At 47.3% G+C, this 18,787-nt stretch overlaps 1 protein-coding gene across 1 annotated transcript in view; it reads left to right on the top strand.

Annotated features, from left to right (window-relative positions):
• golga4 (golgin A4) overlaps nt 1-18,787 on the top strand; it is a 101,418-nt gene that overhangs the window by 23,690 nt on the left and 58,941 nt on the right. The gene's annotated exons all lie outside the window — the stretch shown is intronic.

Here is an 18,787-nt window from a genome sequence, read left to right as displayed (position 1 = left end):
TTGCTAGGTGGTTGCTATGGTGTTGCTAGGCGGTTGCTAAGGTGTTGCTATGGTATCCAGGGTGGTTGCTTTGGTGTTGCTAAGTGGTTGGTAGGTCACTACTAAGCAGTTGCTAGGTGGTTGCTAAGGTGTTGCTATGGTATCCGGGGTGGTTGCTATGGTGTTTCTAAGTGGTTGCTAGGTGATGTATATGCATAAATGTGATTAAATGGTGTTTGCACGTTGCTACGCAACGTGCAAATACATCAATCAGCTATGCACGCTAGGTTGCTCTGGCCGTTCGGGGGTGTCCAAACTTTTGACCCGTGGCTCCATTACACACAGTACTGGGGGGCCGGGGTGTCCAAACTTTTGACCCGTGGCTCCTTTACACACAGTACTGGGGGGCCGGGGTGTCCAAACTTTTGACCTAATGCTGTTTTATCCCATAGCTGCTCCATTACACACAGTACTGGAGTTCTAGCTACCTGTCCTTCGATCTAGCTGCCGTCCTCCGATTGGCCCCATTCATTCCAATGGGGCCACTTCGTACGACAATCGTACGAAATCCGTACGACGTAACTTTTCGTAACGCATATTTTCGGAAAGAGCTCAATAAGTTCTACAGGTCCTCAATTGGTTTCATCTTCGTATTTCAAAAATTGCGACGTCCACGGGCGTGCAAAGTTCTGCCCATTCATTTTCAATGGTCAAAAAAACGCGTACTTACGAAGTTTTTACGAAAAACGTAAGTCCGATCGGAAAGCTGTATACAAGCCCACCATTCCCGATATGGACGCACGTTTTCTCTTTTGAACGAAGTCGATATTTCGAAAACTGCGGCACTAGTTAACCGGACAAAAAACAGGTGGAATAATAATAATAACTAGATTGCAGTTCCTGCAGAAACTGCGAGTGTGATTGCAGTGCTGGCTGGTATCTGCTAAGGTGTTGCTAAGGTGTTGCTATGGTGTCCGGGGTGGTTGCTAAGGTGTTGCTAGGTGGTTACTAGGTGGTTGCTAAGGTGTTGCTAGGCGGTTGCTGAGGTGTTGCTAGGCGGTTGCTATGGTATCTGGGGTGGTTGCTAAGGTGTTGCTAGGCGGTTGCTAAGGTGTTGCTAGGCGGTTGCTAAGGTGTTGCTACGGTATTTGAGGTGGTTGCTAAGGTGTTGCTAGGTGGTTGCTAGGTGGTTGCTAAGGTGTTGCTAGGCGGTTGCTAAGGTGTTGCTATGGTATCCGGGGTGGTTGCTAAGGTGTTGCTAGGTGGTTGCTAGGTGGTTGCTAGGGTGTTGCTAGGCGGTTGCTAAGGTGTTGCTATGGTATCTTGGGTGGTTGCTAAGGTGTTGCTAGGTGGTTGCTAGGTGGTTGCTAGGGTGTTGCTAGGCGGTTGCTAAGGTGTTGCTATGGTATCCGGGGTGGTTGCTAAGGTGTTGCTAGGTGGTTGCTAGGTGGTTGCTAGGGTGTTGCTAGGCGGTTGCTAAGGTGTTGCTATGGTATCCGGGGTGGTTGCTAAGGTGTTGCTAGGTGGTTGCTAGGTGGTTACTAAGGTGTTGCTAGGCGGTTGCTAAGGTGTTGCTATGGTATCTGTGGTGGTTGCTAAGGTGTTGCTAGGTGGTTGCTAGGTGGTTGCTAGGGTGTTGCTAGGCGGTTGCTAAGGTGTTGCTATGGTATCCGGGGTGGTTGCTAAGGTGTTGCTAGGTGGTTGCTAAGTGGTTGCTAGGGTGTTGCTAGGCGGTTGCTAAGGTGTTGCTATGGTATCCGGGGTGGTTGCTAAGGTGTTGCTAGGTGGTTGCTAGGTGGTTGCTAGGGTGTTGCTAGGCGGTTGCTAAGGTGTTGCTATGGTATCCGGGGTGGTTGCTAAGGTGTTGCTAGGTGGTTCCTAGGTGGTTGCTAAGGTGTTGCTAGGCGGTTGCTAAGGTGTTGCTATGGTATCCGGGGTGGTTGCTAAGGTGTTGCTAGGTGGTTGCTAGGTGGTTGCTAAGGTGTTGCTAGGCGGTTGCTAAGGTGTTGCTATGGTATCCGGGGTGGTTGCTAAGGTGTTGCTAGGTGGTTGCTAGGGTGTTGCTAGGGTGTTGCTAAGGTGTTGCTATGGTATATGGGTGGTTGCTAAGGTGTTGCTAGGTGGTTGCTAGGTGGTTGCTAGGGTGTTGCTAGGCGGTTGCTAAGGTGTTGCTATGGTATCTGCGGTGGTTGCTAAGGTGTTGCTAAATGGTTGCTAGGTGGTTGCTATGGTGTTGCTAGGCGGTTGCTAAGGTGTTGCTATGGTATCCGGGGTGGTTGCTATGGTGTTTCTAGGTGGTTGCTAGGTGATGTATATGCATAAATTTGATTAAATGGTGTTTGCACGTTGCTACGCAACGTGCAAATACATCAATCAGCTATGCACGCTAGGTTGCTCTGACCGTTCGGGGGTGTCCAAACTTTTGACCCGTGGCTCCATTACACACAGTACTGGGGCTCTGGGGTGTCCAAACTTTTGACCCGTGGCTCCATTACACACAGTACTGGGGCTCTGGGGTGTCCAAACTTTTGACCCGTGGCTCCATTACACACAGTACTGGGGGGCCGGGGTGTCCAAACTTTTGACCTAATGCTGTTTTATCCCATAGCTGCTCCATTACACACAGTACTGGAGTTCTAGCTACCTGTCCTTCGATCTAGCTGCCGTCCTCCGATTGGCCCCATTCATTCCAATGGGGCCACTTCGTACGACATTCGTACGAAATCCGTACGTCGTAACTTTTCGTAACGCATATTTTCGGAAAGAGCTCAATACGTTCTACAGGTCCTCAATTGGTTTCATCTTAGTATTTCAAAAATTGCGACGTCCACGGGCGTGCAAAGTTCTGCCCATTCATTTTCAATGGGCAAAAAAACGCGTACTTACGAAGTTTTTACGAAAAACGTAAGTCCGATCGGAAAGCTGTATACAAGCCCACCATTCCCGATAAGGACGCACGTTTTCTCTTTTGAACGAAGTCGATATTTCGAAAACTGCGGCACTAGTTAACCGGACAAAAAACAGGTGGAATAATAATAATAACTAGATTGCAGTTCCTACAGAAACTGCGAGTGTGATTGCAGTGCTGGCTGGTATCTGCTGTGGTGTTGCTAAGGTGTTGCTAAGTGGTTGCTAAGGTGTGGCTATGGTATCCGGGGTGGTTGCTAAGGTGTTGCTAAGTGGTTGCTAGGTGGTTGCTAAGGTGTTGCTAGGCGGTTGCTAAGGTGTTGCTATGGTATCTGGGGTGGTTGCTAAGGTGTTGCTAGGTGGTTGCTAAGGTGTTGCTAGGCGGTTGCTAAGGTGTTGCTATGGTATCCGGGGTGGTTGCTAAGGTGTTGCTAGCTGGTTGCTAGGTGGTTGCTAAGGTGTTGCTAGGCGGTTGCTAAGGTGTTGCTATGGTATCCGGGGTGGTTGCTAAGGTGTTGCTAGGTGGTTGCTAGGTGGTTGCTAAGTTGTTGCTAGGCGGTTGCTAAGGTGTTGCTATGGTATCCGGGGTGGTTGCTAAGGTGTTGCTAGGTGGTTGCTAGGGTGTTGCTAGGCGGTTGCTAAGGTGTTGCTATGGTATCCGGGGTGGTTGCTAAGGTGTTGCTAGGTGGTTGCTAGGTGGTTGCTAGGGTGTTGCTAGGCGGTTGCTAAGGTGTTGCTATGGTATCCGGGGTGGTTGCTAAGGTGTTGCTAGGTGGTTGCTAGGTGGTTGCTAGGGTGTTGCTAGGCGGTTGCTAAGGTGTTGCTATGGTATCCAGGGTGGTTGCTAAGGTGTTGCTAGGTGGTTGCTAGGGTGTTGCTAGGCGGTTGCTAAGGTGTTGCTATGGTATCCGGGGTGGTTGCTAAGGTGTTGCTAGGTGGTTGCTAGGTGGTTGCTAGGGTGTTGCTAGGCGGTTGCTAAGGTGTTGCTATGGTATCCGGGGTGGTTGCTAAGGTGTTGCTAGGTGGTTGCTAGGTGGTTGCTAGGGTGTTGCTAGGCGGTTGCTAAGGTGTTGCTATGGTATCCGGGGTGGTTGCTAAGGTGTTGCTAGGTGGTTGCTAGGTGGTTGCTAGGGTGTTGCTAGGCGGTTGCTAAGGTGTTGCTATGGTATCCGGGGTGGTTGCTAAGGTGTTGCTAGGTGGTTGCTAGGGTGTTGCTAGGCGGTTGCTAAGGTGTTGCTATGGTATCCGGGGTGGTTGCTAAGGTGTTGCTAGGTGGTTGCTAGGTGGTTGCTAGGGTGTTGCTAGGCGGTTGCTAAGGTGTTGCTATGGTATCCGGGGTGGTTGCTAAGGTGTTGCTAGGTGGTTGCTAGGTGGTTGCTAGGGTGTTGCTAGGCGGTTGCTAAGGTGTTGCTATGGTATCTGGGGTGGTTGCTAAGGTGTTGCTAGATGGTTGCTAGGTGGTTGCTATGGTGTTGCTAGGCGGTTGCTAAGGTGTTGCTATGGTATCCAGGGTGGTTGCTATGGTGTTTCTAGGTGGTTGCTAGGTGATGTATATGCATAAATTTGATTAAATGGTGTTTGCACGTTGCTACGCAACGTGCAAATACATCAATCAGCTATGCACGCTAGGTTGCTCTGGCCGTTCGGGGGTGTCCAAACTTTTGACCCGTGGCTCCATTACACACAGTACTGGGGGGCCGGGGTGTCCAAACTTTTGACCCGTGGCTCCATTACACACAGTACTGGGGGGCCGGGGTGTCCAAACTTTTGACCTAATGCTGTTTTATCCCATAGCTGCTCCATACACTCACAGTACTGGAGTTCTAGCTACCTGTCCTTCGATCTAGCTGCCGTCCTCCGATTGGCCCCATTCATTCCAATGGGGCCACTTCGTACGACATTCGTACGAAATCCGTACGTCGTAACTTTTCGTAACGCATATTTTCGGAAAGAGCTCAATAAGTTCTACAGGTCCTCAATTGGTTTCATCTTAGTATTTCAAAAATTGCGACGTCCACGGACGTGCAAAGTTCTGCCCATTCATTTTCAATGGGCAAAAAAACGCGTACTTACGAAGTTTTTACGAAAAACGTAAGTCCGATCGGAAAGCTGTATACAAGCCCACCATTCCCGATATGGACGCACGTTTTCTCTTTTGAACGAAGTCGATATTTCGAAAACTGCGGCACTAGTTAACCGGACAAAAAACAGGTGGAATAATAATAATAATAACTAGATTGCAGTTCCTACAGAAACTGCGAGTGTGATTGCAGTGCTGGCTGGTATCTGCTATGGTGTTGCTAAGGTGTTGCTATGGTATCCGGGGTGGTTGCTAAGGTGTTGCTAAGTGGTTGCTAAGGTGTTGCTAGGCGGTTGCTAAGGTGTTGCTATGGTATCCGGGGTGGTTGCTAAGGTGTTGCTAGGTGGTTGCTAGGGTATTGCTAGGCGGTTGCTAAGGTGTTGCTATGGTATCCGGGGTGGTTGCTAAGGTGTTGCTAGGTGGTTGCTAGGTGGTTGCTAGGGTGTTGCTAGGCGGTTGCTAAGGTGTTGCTATGGTATCCGGGGTGGTTGCTAAGGTGTTGCTAGGTGGTTGCTAGGGTGTTGCTAGGCGGTTGCTAAGGTGTTGCTATGGTATCCGGGGTGGTTGCTAAGGTGTTGCTAGGTGGTTGCTAGGTGGTTGCTAGGGTGTTGCTAGGCGGTTGCTAAGGTGTTGCTATGGTATCCGGGGTGGTTGCTAAGGTGTTGCTAGGTGGTTGCTAGGTGGTTGCTAGGGTGTTGCTAGGCGGTTGCTAAGGTGTTGCTATGGTATCCGGGGTGGTTGCTAAGGTGTTGCTAGGTGGTTGCTAGGTGGTTGCTAGGGTGTTGCTAGGCGGTTGCTAAGGTGTTGCTATGGTATCCGGGGTGGTTGCTAAGGTGTTGCTAGGTGGTTGCTAGGGTGTTGCTAGGCGGTTGCTAAGGTGTTGCTATGGTATCCGGGGTGGTTGCTAAGGTGTTGCTAGGTGGTTGCTAGGTGGTTGCTAGGGTGTTGCTAGGCGGTTGCTAAGGTGTTGCTATGGTATCCGGGGTGGTTGCTAAGGTGTTGCTAGGTGGTTGCTAGGTGGTTGCTAGGGTGTTGCTAGGCGGTTGCTAAGGTGTTGCTATGGTATCCGGGGTGGTTGCTAAGGTGTTGCTAGGTGGTTGCTAGGTGGTTGCTAAGGTGTTGCTAGCCGGTTGCTAAGGTGTTGCTATGGTATCTGGGGTGGTTGCTAAGGTGTTGCTAGATGGTTGCTAGGTGCTTGCTATGGTGTTGCTAGGCGGTTGCTAAGGTGTTGCTATGGTATCCAGGGTGGTTGCTAAGGTGTTGCTAGGTGGTTGCTAGGTGGTTGCTAGGGTGTTGCTAGGCGGTTGCTAAGGTGTTGCTATGGTATCCGGGGTGGTTGCTATGGTGTTTCTAGGTGGTTGCTAGGTGATGTATATGCATAAATTTGATTAAATGGTGTTTGCACGTTGCTACGCAACGTGCAAATACATCAATCGTCTATGCACGCTAGGTTGCTCTGGACGTTCGGGGGTGTCCAAACTTTTGACCCGTGGCTCCATTACACACAGTACTGGGGGGGCCGGGGTGTCCAAACTTTTGACCCGTGGCTCCATTACACACAGTACTGGGGGGCCGGGGTGTCCAAACTTTTGACCTAATGCTGTTTTATCCCATAGCTGCTCCATTACACACAGTACTGGAGTTCTAGCTACCTGTCCTTCGATCTAGCTGCCGTCCTCCGATTGGCCCCATTCATTCCAATGGGGCCACTTCGTACGACAATCGTACGAAATCCGTACGACGTAACTTTTCGTAACGCATATTTTCGGAAAGAGCTCAATAAGTTCTACAGGTCCTCAATTGGTTTCATCTTCGTATTTCAAAAATTGCGACGTCCACGGGCGTGCAAAGTTCTGCCCATTCATTTTCAATGGGCAAAAAAACGCGTACTTACGAAGTTTTTACGAAAAACGTAAGTCCGATCGGAAAGCTGTATACAAGCCCACCATTCCCGATATGGACGCACGTTTTCTCTTTTGAACGAAGTCGATATTTCGAAAACTGCGGCACTAGTTAACCGGACAAAAAACAGGTGGAATAATAATAATAAGAAGAAGAAGAAGAATAAGACTTAAGAAGATCAGTACTGTGATTGCATTACTGCAATCACACTAATAATAAGAAGAAGAAGAAGAAGAAGAAGAAGAATAAGACTTAAGAAGATCAATACTGTGATTGCATTACTGCAATCACACTAATAATAATAATAATAAGAAGAAGAAGAAGAAGAATAAGACTTAAGAAGATCAATACTGTGATTGCATTACTGCAATCACACTAATAATAATAATAACTAGATTGCAGTTCCTACAGAAACTGCGAGTGTGATTGCAGTGCTGGCTGGTATCTGCTATGGTGTTGCTAAGGTGTTTTTAAGTGGTTGCTAAGGTGTGGCTATGGTATCCGGGGTGGTTGCTAAGGTGTTGCTAAGTGGTTGCTAGGTGGTTGCTAAGGTGTTGCTAGGCGGTTGCTAAGGTGTTGCTATGGTATCTGGGGTGGTTGCTAAGGTGTTGCTAGGTGGTTGCTAAGGTGTTGCTAGGCGGTTGCTAAGGTGTTGCTATGGTATCCAGGGTGGTTGCTAAGGTGTTGCTAGGTGGTTGCTAGGTGGTTGCTAAGGTGTTGCTAGGCGGTTGCTAAGGTGTTGCTATGGTATCCGGGGTGGTTGCTAAGGTGTTGCTAGGTGGTTGCTAGGTGGTTGCTAAGGTGTTGCTAGGCGGTTGCTAAGGTGTTGCTATGGTATCCGGGGTGGTTGCTAAGGTGTTGCTAGGTGGTTGCTAGGGTGTTGCTATGGTATCCGGGGTGGTTGCTAAGGTGTTGCTAGGTGGTTGCTAGGTGGTTGCTAGGGTGTTGCTAGGCGGTTGCTAAGGTGTTGCTATGGTATCCGGGGTGGTTGCTAAGGTGTTGCTAGGTGGTTGCTAAGGTGTTGCTAGGCGGTTGCTAAGGTGTTGCTATGGTATCCGGGGTGGTTGCTAAGGTGTTGCTAGGTGGTTGCTAAGGTGTTGCTAGGCGGTTGCTAAGGTGTTGCTATGGTATCCGGGGTGGTTGCTAAGGTGTTGCTAGGTGGTTGCTAGGGTGTTGCTAGGCGGTTGCTAAGGTGTTGCTATGGTATCCGGGGTGGTTGCTAAGGTGTTGCTAGGTGGTTGCTAGGGTGTTGCTAGGCGGTTGCTAAGGTGTTGCTATGGTATCCGGGGTGGTTGCTAAGGTGTTGCTAGGTGGTTGCTAGGTGGTTGCTAGGGTGTTGCTAGGCGGTTGCTAAGGTGTTGCTATGGTATCCGGGGTGGTTGCTAAGGTGTTGCTAGGTGGTTGCTAGGTGGTTGCTAGGGTGTTGCTAGGCGGTTGCTAAGGTGTTGCTATGGTATCCGGGGTGGTTGCTAAGGTGTTGCTAGGTGGTTGCTAGGTGGTTGCTAGGGTGTTGCTAGGCGGTTGCTAAGGTGTTGCTATGGTATCCGGGGTGGTTGCTAAGGTGTTGCTAGGTGGTTGCTAGGTGGTTGCTAAGGTGTTGCTATGGTATCCGGGGTGTTTGCTAAGGTGTTGCTAGGTGGTTGCTAGGTGGTTGCTAGGGTGTTGCTAGGCGGTTGCTAAGGTGTTGCTATGGTATCCGGGGTGGTTGCTAAGGTGTTGCTAGGTGGTTGCTAGGTGGTTGCTAGGGTGTTGCTAGGGGGTTGCTAAGGTGTTGCTATGGTATCTGGGGTGGTTGCTAAGGTGTTGCTAGATGGTTGCTATGTGGTTGCTATGGTGTTGCTAGGCGGTTGCTAAGGTGTTGCTATGGTATCCGGGGTGGTTGCTATGGTGTTTCTAGGTGGTTGCTAGGTGATGTATATGCATAAATTTGATTAAATGGTGTTTGCACGTTGCTACGCAACGTGCAAATACATCAATCAGCTATGCACGCTAGGTTGCTCTGGCCGTTCGGGGGTGTCCAAACTTTTGACCCGTGGCTCCATTACACACAGTACTGGGGGGCCGGGGTGTCCAAACTTTTGACCCGTGGCTCCATTACACACAGTACTGGGGTGCCGGGGTGTCCAAACTTTTGACCTAATGCTGTTTTATCCCATAGCTGCTCCATTACACACAGTACTGGAGTTCTAGCTACCTGTCCTTCGATCTAGCTGCCGTCCTCCGATTGGCCCCATTCATTCCAATGGGGCCACTTCGTACGACAATCGTACGAAATCCGTACGTCGTAACTTTTCGTAACGCATATTTTCGGAAAGAGCTCAATAAGTTCTACAGGTCCTCAATTGGTTTCATCTTCGTATTTCAAAAATTGCGACGTCCACGGGCGTGCAAAGTTCTGCCCATTCATTTTCAATGGTCAAAAAAACGCGTACTTACGAAGTTTTTACGAAAAACGTAAGTCCGATCGGAAAGCTGTATACAAGCCCACCATTCCCGATATGGACGCACGTTTTCTCTTTTGAACGAAGTCGATATTTCGAAAACTGCGGCACTAGTTAACCGGACAAAAAACAGGTGGAATAATAATAATAATAATAATAATAATAACTAGATTGCAGTTCCTACAGAAACTGCGAGTGTGATTGCAGTGCTGGCTGGTATGTGCTATGGTGTTGCTAAGGTATCCGGGGTGGTTGCTAAGGTGTTGCTAGGTGGTTGCTAAGGTGTTGCTAGGCGGTTGCTAAGGTGTTCCTATGGTATCCGGGGTGGTTGCTAAGGTGTTGCTAGGTGGTTGCTAGGTGGTTGCTAGGGTGTTGCTAGGCGGTTGCTAAGGTGTTGCTATGGTATCCGGGGTGGTTGCTAAGGTGTTGCTAGGTGGTTGCTAGGTGGTTGCTAGGGTGTTGCTAGGCGGTTGCTAAGGTGTTGCTATGGTATCCGGGGTGGTTGCTAAGGTGTTGCTAAGTGGTTGCTAGGTGGTTGCTAAGATGTTGCTAGGTGGTTGCTAAGGTGTTGCTATGGTATCCGGGGTGGTTGCTAAGGTGTTGCTAGGTGGTTGCTAGGTGGTTGCTAGGCGGTTGCTAAGGTGTTGCTATGGTATCCGGGGTGGTTGCTAAGGTGTTGCTAGGTGGTTGCTAGGTGGTTGCTAAGGTGTTGCTAGGCGGTTGCTAAGGTGTTGCTATGGTATCCGGGGTGGTTGCTAGGGTGTTGCTAGGTGGTTGCTAGGTGGTTGCTAAGGTGTTGCTAGGCGGTTGCTAAGGTGTTGCTATGGTATCCGGGGTGGTTGCTAAGGTGTTGCTAGGTGGTTGCTAGGTGGTTGCTAGGGTGTTGCTAGGCGGTTGCTAAGGTGTTGCTATGGTATCCGGGGTGGTTGCTAAGGTGTTGCTAGGTGGTTGCTAGGTGGTTGCTAGGGTGTTGCTAGGTGGTTGCTAAGGTGTTGCTATGGTATCCGGGGTGGTTGCTAAGGTGTTGCTAGGTGGTTGCTAGGTGGTTGCTAAGGTGTTGCTAGGCGGTTGCTAAGGTGTTGCTATGGTATCCGGGGTGGTTGCTAAGGTGTTGCTAGGTGGTTGCTAGGTGGTTGCTAAGGTGTTGCTAGGCGGTTGCTAAGGTGTTGCTATGGTATCCAGGGTGGTTGCTAAGGTGTTGCTAGGTGTTTGCTAGGTGGTTGCTAAGGTGTTGCTAGGCGGTTGCTAAGGTGTTGCTATGGTATCCTGGGTGGTTGCTAAGGTGTTGCTAGGTGGTTGCTAAGGTGTTGCTAGGTGGTTGCTAGGTGATGTATATGCATAAATTAGATTAAATGGTGTTTGCACGTTGCTACGCAACGTGCAAATACATCAATCAGCTATGCACGCTAGGTTGCTTTGGCCGTTCGGGGGTGTCCAAACTTTTGACCCGTGGCTCCATTACACACAGTACTGGGGGGCCGGGGTGTCCAAACTTTTGACCCGTGGCTCCATTACACACAGTGCTGGGGGGCCGGGGTGTCCAAACTTTTGACCTAATGCTGTTTTATCCCATAGCTGCTCCATACACTCACAGTACTGGAGTTCTAGCTACCTGTCCTTCGATCTAGCAGCCGTCCTCCGATTGGCCCCATTCATTCCAATGGGGCCACTTCGTACGACAATCGTACGAAATCCGTACGTCGTAACTTTTCGTAACGCATATTTTCGGAAAGAGCTCAATAAGTTCTACAGGTCCTCAATTGGTTTCATCTTCGTATTTCAAAAGTTGCGACGTCCACGGGCGTGCAAAGTTCTGGCCATTCATTTTCAATGGGCAAAAAAACGCGTACTTACGAAGTTTTTACGAAAAACGTAAGTCCGATCGGAAAGCTGTATACAAGCCCACCATTCCCGATAAGGACGCACGTTTTCTCTTTTGGACGAAGTCGATATTTCGAAAACTGCGGCACTAGTTAACCGGACAAAAAACAGGTGGAATAATAATAATAATAATAATAATAAGAAGAAGAAGAAGAAGAATAAGACTTAAGAAGAACAATACTGTGATTGCATTACTGCAATCACACTAATAAGAAGAATAAGACTTAAGAAGAACAATACTGTGATTGCATTACTGCAATCACACTAATAACTAGATTGCAGTTCCTGCAGAAACTGCGAGTGTGATTGCAGTGCTGGCTGGTATCTGCTAAGGTGTTGCTAAGGTGTTGCTATGGTATCCGGGGTGGTTGCTAAGATGTTGCTAGGTGGTTGCTAAGCTGTTGCTAGGCGGTTGCTAAGGTGTTGCTATGGTATCTGGGGTGGTTGCTAAGGTGTTGCTAGGTGGTTACTAGGTGGTTGCGAAGGTGTTGCTAGGTGGTTGCTAAGGTGTTGCTAGGCGGTTGCTAAGGTGTTGCTATGGTATTTGGGGTGGTTGCTAAGGTGTTGCTAGGTGGTTGCTAGGTGGTTGCTAGGTGGTTGCTAAGGTGTTGCTAGGCGGTTGCTAAGGTGTTGCTATGGTATCCGGGGTGGTTGCTAAGGTGTTGCTAGGTGGTTGCTAGGTGGTTGCTAGGGTGTTGCTAGGCGGTTGCTAAGGTGTTGCTATGGTATCCGGGGTGGTTGCTAAGGTGTTGCTAGGTGGTTGCTAGGTGGTTGCTAGGGTGTTGCTAGGCGGTTGCTAAGGTGTTGCTATGGTATCCGGGGTGGTTGCTAAGGTGTTGCTAGTTGGTTGCTAGGTGGTTGCTAAGGTGTTGCTAGGCGGTTGCTAAGGTGTTGCTATGGTATCCGGGGTGGTTGCTAAGGTGTTGCTAGGTGGTTGCTAGGTGGTTGCTAAGGTGTTGCTAGGCGGTTGCTAAGGTGTTGCTATGGTATCCGGGGTGGTTGCTAGGGTGTTGCTAGGTGGTTGCTAGGTGGTTGCTAAGGTGTTGCTAGGCGGTTGCTAAGGTGTTGCTATGGTATCCGGGGTGGTTGCTAAGGTGTTGCTAGGTGGTTGCTAGGTGGTTGCTAGGGTGTTGCTAGGCGGTTGCTAAGGTGTTGCTATGGTATCCGGGGTGGTTGCTAAGGTGTTGCTAGGTGGTTGCTAGGTGGTTGCTAGGGTGTTGCTAGGTGGTTGCTAAGGTGTTGCTATGGTATCCGGGGTGGTTGCTAAGGTGTTGCTAGGTGGTTGCTAGGTGGTTGCTAAGGTGTTGCTAGGCGGTTGCTAAGGTGTTGCTATGGTATCCGGGGTGGTTGCTAAGGTGTTGCTAGGTGGTTGCTAGGTGGTTGCTAAGGTGTTGCTAGGCGGTTGCTAAGGTGTTGCTATGGTATCCAGGGTGGTTGCTAAGGTGTTGCTAGGTGTTTGCTAGGTGGTTGCTAAGGTGTTGCTAGGCGGTTGCTAAGGTGTTGCTATGGTATCCTGGGTGGTTGCTAAGGTGTTGCTAGGTGGTTGCTAAGGTGTTGCTAGGTGGTTGCTAGGTGGTTGCTATGGTGTTGCTATGCGGTTGCTAAGGTGTTGCTATGGTATCCGGGGTGGTTGCTATGGTGTTTCTAGGTGGTTGCTAGGTGATGTATATGCATAAATTTGATTAAATGGTGTTTGCACGTTGCGACGTTGCTACGCAACGTGCAAATACATCAATCAGCTATGCACGCTAGGTTGCTCTGGCCGTTCGGGGGTGTCCAAACTTTTGACCCGTGGCTCCATTACACACAGTACTGGGGGGCCGGGGTGTCCAAACTTTTGACCCGTGGCTCCATTACACACAGTACTGGGGGGCCGGGGTGTCCAAACTTTTGACCTAACGCTGATTTATCCCATAGCTGCTCCATTACACACAGTACTGGAGTTCTAGCTACCTGTCCTTCGATCTAGCTGCCGTCATCCGATTGGCCCCATTCATTCCAATGGGGCCACTTCGTACGACATTCGTACGAAATCCGTACGTCGTAACTTTTCGTAACGCATATTTTCGGAAAGAGCTCAATAAGTTCTACAGGTCCTCAATTGGTTTCATCTTAGTATTTCAAAAATTGCGACGTCCACGGGCGTGCAAAGTTCTGCCCATTCATTTTCAATGGGCAAAAAAACGCGTACTTACGAAGTTTTTACGAAAAACGTAAGTCCGATCGGAAAGCTGTATACAAGCCCACCATTCCCGATATGGACGCACGTTTTCTCTTTTGAACGAAGTCGATATTTCGAAAACTGCGGCACTAGTTAACCGGACAAAAAACAGGTGGAATAATAATAATAAGAATAAGACTTAAGAAGAACAATACTGTGATTGCATTACTGCAATCACACTAATAAGAAGAAGAAGAAGAAGAATAAGACTTAAGAAGATCAATACTGTGATTGCATTACTGCAATCACACTAATAATAAAAATAATAAGAAGAAGAAGAATAAGACTTAAGAAGAACAATACTGTGATTGCATTACTGCAATCACACTAATAATAATAATAAGAAGAATAAGACTTAAGAAGAACAATACTGTGATTGCATTACTGCAATCACACTAATAATAATAAGAAGAATAAGACTTAAGAAGAACAATACTGTGATTGCATTACTGCAATCACACTAATAATAACTAGAAAAGGAAAGTTCGATAACGAACTTTAAGTTGGCTTGGAAAAGTACGTTAATAACGTTGAAAAAGTTAAAATGGTTGCTAAGATATTTCTGTCTAAAGCGTGTGAAGAGTGGTTGCTTTGCTGTTGACTTTCAGCTAAATGTTAAAGTCCAAAAAGTTTTGGCTAACATGGTGAAAAGCTAATATTTGTCTTATAAAGTAATATAAACACTTTACTTTATATATACCTATATAAAGTAAAGTGTTGCTAAGTGGTTGCTAGGTAGTTACTAGGCAGTTGCTAATGTATTCCACATCGTTGCTTAGTGTTTGCTAATTGGTTGCTAAGCAGATTCTTACATATTCCAGGTGGTTGCTAAGCTGTTGCTAACTGGTTGCTAGGCAATTGCTAATGTATTCCACATGGTTGTTAAGTGGTTGCTAGGCAGTTTCTAATATTTTCCAGGTGGTTGCTAAGTGGTTGCTAACTGGTTGCTATGCAGTTGCTAACATATTCCACATGGTTTCCAAGTGGTTGCTAAGGTGTTGATATGGTATCCGGGTTGGTTGCTTAGGTGTTGCTAGGTGGTTGCTAAGGTGTTGCTATGGTATCTAGGGTGGTTGGTAAGGTGTTGCTAGGTGGTTGCTAGGTGGTTGCTAAGGTGTTGCTATGGTATCCGGGGTGTTGCCAAGGTGTTGCTAGGTGGTTGCTAGGTGGTTGCTAAGGTGTTGCTAGGTGGTTGCTAGGGTGTTGCTATGCTATCTGGGGTGGTTGGTAAGGTGTTGCTAGATGGTTGGTAAGGTGTTGCTATGGTATCCGGGGTGGTTGCTAAGGTGTTGCTAGGTGGTTGCTAAGGTGTTGTTATGGTATCCTGGGTGGTTGCTAAGGTGTTGCTAGGTGGTTGCTAGGCGGTTGCTAAGGTGTTGTTATGGTATCCGGGGTGGTTGCTAAAATGTTGCTAGGTGGTTGCTAAGGTGTTGCTATGGTATCCGGGGTGGTTGCTAAGGTGTTGCTAGGTGGTTGCTAAGGTGTTGCTAGGTGGTTGCTAAGGTGTTGCTATGGTATCTGGGGTGGTTGCTAAGGTGTTGCTAGGTGGTTGCTAAGGTGTTGCTAGGTGGTTGCTAAGGTGTTGCTAGGTGGTTGCTAAGGTGTTGCTATGGTATCTGTGGTGGTTGCTAAGGTGTTGCTATGGTATCCAGGTGGTTGCTAGGTGGTTGCTAATGTGTTGCTAGGCGGTTGCTAAGGTGTTGCTATGGTATCCAGGGTGGTTGCTAAGGTGTTGCTAGGCGGTTGCTAAGGTATTGCTATGGTATCCGGGGTGGTTGCTAAGGTGCTGCTAGGTGGTTGCAAGGTGGTTGCTAAGGTGTTGCTAGGTGGTTGCTAAGGTGTTGCTATGGTGTCTGGGGTGGTTCCTAAGGTGTTGCTATGTGGTTGCTAAGGTGTTGCTATGGTATCTGGGGTGGTTGCTAAGGTGTTGCTAGATGGTTGCTAAGGTGTTGCTATGGTATCCAGGGTGGCTGCCAAGGTGTTGCTAGGTGGTTGCTAGGGTGTTGCTAGGTGGTTGCTAAGCGGTTGCTATGGTATCCGGGGTGGTTGCTAAGGTGTTGCTAGGTGGTTGCTAGGTGGTTGCTAAGGTGTTGCTAGGTGGTTGCTAAAGTGTTGCTATGGTATCCGGGATGCTTGCTAAGGTGTTGCTAGGCGGTTGCTATGGTATCCGGGTTGGTTGCTAAGGTGTTGCTAGGTGGTTGCTAAGGTGTTGCTAGATGGTTGCTAAGGTGTTGCTAGATGGTTGCTAAGGTGTTGCTATGGTATCCTGGGTGGCTGCTAAGGTGTTGCTAGGTGGTTGCTAGGTGGTTGCTAAGGTGTTGCTATGGTATCTGGGGTGGTTGCTAAGGTGTTGCTACGTGGTTGCTAGGTGGTTGCTAAGGTGTTGCTAGGTGGTTGCTAAGGTGTTGCTAGATGGTTGCTAAGGTGTTGCTATGGTATCCTGGGTGGCTGCTAAGGTGTTGCTAGGTGGTTGCTAAGGTGTTGCTATGGTATCCGGGGTGGTTGCTAAGGTGTTGCTAGGTGGTTGCTAGGCGGTTGCTAAGGTGTTGCTATGGTATCCGAGGTGGTTGCTAAACGGTTACTAGGCAGTTGCTAACGTATTCCACATGGTTGCTAAGTGGTTGCTAGGCACTTGCTAATGTTTTCCAGGTGGTTGCTAAGGTGTATCTAACTGGTTGCTAGGCAGTTGCTAATATTTCTAAAGTGGTTGCTAAGCAGTGGCTAGGCAGTTGCTAACGTTTTCCAGGTGGTTGCTAAGGTGTTGCTAACTGGTTGCTAGGCAGTTGCTAACGTATTCCACATGGTTGCTAAGTGGTTGCTAGGCAGTTGTGATCATTTCTAAAGTGGTTGCTAAGTGGTTTCTAGGCAGTTGCTAACATTTTCCAGGTGGTTGCTAAGGTGTTGCTAACTGGTTGCTAGGCAGTTGCTAACATATTCCAGATGGTTGCTGAGTGGTTGTGATCATTTCTAAAGTGGTTGCTAGGCAGTTGCTAATGTTTACCAGGTGGTTGCTAAGGTGTTGATAACTGGTTGCTAGGTTGTTGCTATCATTTCTAAAATGGTTGAAGTAGAGAAAAAGAGAGAGTGTTAAATGTGGAAGTACAGAAAAAGGGAGAGCAAGAAATAAAGAAGTATGGAGAAAATCGCGAGAAAAAGAGAAAGAATACGCGAGAATGTGAGAAAAAGAGTGACAAGTTGAGAGAAATATTGAGCGAGAAAAAGAGAATTAGAGAAAAAGGGACATAGAGAAATAAAGAAGTAGAGAAAGAAAGAGGAAGTAGTAGAGAGATAGATAGAAAGAGAAAGCAAGACAGAAAAGTAGAGTGAAAGAGAAGTAGAGAGAAGAGCGAGAAATAAAGAAAGAGTAAGAGAGAATAGAGAAATAGAAAAGTAGCGAGAAAGAGAAATTGAGACGTAGAGAGAGAGAGTGAGAGAGAAAGAAAGAGTGAGAAATAGAGAAGTAGAGAGTAAAAGAGAGAGTGAGAAATAGAGACGTAGAGAGAGAGAAAGAGAGTGAGAAATTCAGAAGTAGAGTGAGAAAGAGAGTGAGAAATAGAGAAGTAGAGAGCAAAAGAGAGTGAGAAATAGAGAAGTAGAGAGAGAGTGAGAAAGAGAGAAAGAGAGAGTGAGAAATAAAGAAATGTAAAGAGCAAAAGAGAGTGAGAAATAGAGAAGTAGAGAGAAAAAGATATAGAGACAGAGCGTGAGAAAGAGATAAGTAGAGAGCAAAAGAGAGTGAGAAAGAGAAGTAGAGAGCAAAAGAGAGAGTGAAAAATAGAGACGTAGAGAGAGTGAGAAATAGAGAAGTAGAGAGCAAAAGAGAGAGTGAGAAATAGAGAAGTAGAGAGAGTGAGAAAGAGAGTGTGAGAAATAGAGACGTAGAGAGAGAGAAAGAAAGAGTGAGAAATAGAGAAGTAGAGAGCAAAAGAGAGTGAGAAATAGAGAAGTAGAGAGCAAAAGAGAGAGTGAGAAATAGAGACGTAGAGAGAGTGAGAAAGAGAGAAGTAGAGAGCAAAAGAGAGAGTGAGAAGTAGAGAGCAAAAGAGAGAGCGAGAAGTAGAGAGCAAAAGAGAGAGTGAGAAATAGAGAAGTAGAAAGCAAAAGAGAGTGAGAAATAGAGAAGTAGAGAGCAAAAGAGAGTGTGAGAAGTAGAGAGCAAAAGAGAGAGTGAGAAATAGAGAAGCAGAGAGCAAAAGAGAGAGTGAGAAATAGAGAAGCAGAGAGCAAAAGAGAGAGTGAGAAGTAGAGAAGTAGAGAGCAAAAGAGAGAGTGAGAAGTAGATAAGTAGAGAGCAAAAGAGAGAGTGAGAAACAGAGAAGTAGAGAGCAAAAGAGAGAGTGAAAAGTAGAGAGAGAGTGAGAAAGAGAGAGTGAGAGAAGTAGAGAGAGAGTGAGAAAGAGAGAGTGAGAGAAGTAGAGAGAGAGTGAGAAAGAGAGAGTGGTTGCTAAGCAGTTAATAGGTGGTTGCAAAGCCCTGGCTGGGGTGCCGGGGTGTCCAAACTTTTGACTGATAGCTGCTCCATACAGCAGCTCCTCCATACACTCACAGTACTGGAGGAGCAGGGGAGAGAAGGGGTTCCGTGCGCAGAGCTGCTCGTGTGCGAGATGGAACTCTGGGCCCCCCATTCATTTCTATGGGAAAACTTCGTACGAAAATTGTACGAAAACCGTACGTCGTATCGCTTCGCAACCTGCTATTAATTTAAAGATCTCGGTAAGATCTATAAGCTCGCCAAATTTGGTCTTCGTATCTCAAAAATTGTGGCGGTTACGGACGTTTAAAATTTCGCCCCATTCATTCCTATGGGGAAAAAATGCGTACGTTTACGAAGTTTTTACGAAAACCGTACGATAAATCGCTCCAAAAAGCACAAGCACGCTAAGTTGGCATAGGTCCTACGATCCGTGAAAGTTTCGTGATTCTACGTTGAAAGCTCTAGGAGGAGTAGCGTACAGAAAAAAAGGCGTAAGAATAATAATAATAACTAGAAAAGGAAAGTTCGATAACGAACTTTAAGTTGGCTTGGAAAAGTACGTTAATAACGTTGAAAAAGTTAAAATGGTTGCTAAGATATTTCTGTCTAAAGCGTGTGAAGAGTGGTTGCTTTGCTGTTGACTTTCAGCTAAATGTTAAAGTCTAAAAAGTTTTGGCTAACATGGTGAAAAGCTAATAATTGTCTTATAAAGTAATATAAACACTTTACTTTATATATACCTATATAAAGTAAAGTGTTGCTAAGTGGTTGCTAGGTAGTTACTAGGCAGTTGCTAATGTATTCCACATCGTTGCTTAGTGTTTGCTAATTGGTTGCTAAGCAGATTCTTACATATTCCAGGTGGTTGCTAAGCTGTTGCTAACTGGTTGCTAGGCAATTGC

Source organism: Astyanax mexicanus, chromosome 7, assembly GCF_023375975.1.
Source record: "Astyanax mexicanus isolate ESR-SI-001 chromosome 7, AstMex3_surface, whole genome shotgun sequence".
Taxonomy (NCBI): Eukaryota; Metazoa; Chordata; class Actinopteri; order Characiformes; family Acestrorhamphidae; genus Astyanax; species Astyanax mexicanus.
The sequence above is the reverse complement of the archived record's forward strand: the minus strand, read 5'-3'. Positions and strand labels throughout refer to the sequence as shown.